Genomic DNA, 308 nt, shown 5'->3' on the forward strand with positions numbered 1-308 from the left:
TAATAGTGTTGGATAGTGCCGATCGTCCACACAACGTAGTAGTGAAACACAGACACCGTTAGTCTTTATTCCACTTATTTTCTTTCCTAGTCTACTTTTTCTCTCTTACCTATCTTTACGTACTCCTTTACTGTCGCGATTCGTGCCAAATGTCATCGGGCGGATGTTAGGGCATATATACGGGCGTATACATACGTATGCGTACGTAAATATACACAGGGGCGTGAATGTATGTACATCTGCTGTACGTATTTTCGTGCGTGTGCGTGTGCGTGTGCGCGTGAGCGCGCGTGCCTGTAGAGAGACGT

At 46.1% G+C, this 308-nt stretch overlaps 1 protein-coding gene across 6 annotated transcripts in view; it reads left to right on the forward strand.

The window, feature by feature from the left end:
• LOC108756433 (max dimerization protein 4-like) overlaps window positions 1-308 on the forward strand; it is a 40,842-nt gene that overhangs the window by 1,162 nt on the left and 39,372 nt on the right. The window contains exon 1 of one of the 6 annotated variants that reach the window (XM_018500275.1): window positions 1-57. The exons of the other annotated variants lie outside the window; for them this stretch is intronic. The gene's annotated coding sequence lies outside the window, so the exon portion shown is untranslated. The remainder of the gene's footprint in view (window positions 58-308) is intronic. 6 annotated transcript variants of the gene reach the window in all.

The sequence above is a fragment of the Trachymyrmex septentrionalis genome, unplaced genomic scaffold, assembly GCF_001594115.1.
Source record: "Trachymyrmex septentrionalis isolate Tsep2-gDNA-1 unplaced genomic scaffold, Tsep1.0 scaffold101, whole genome shotgun sequence".
NCBI classification, from domain to species: Eukaryota; Metazoa; Arthropoda; class Insecta; order Hymenoptera; family Formicidae; genus Trachymyrmex; species Trachymyrmex septentrionalis.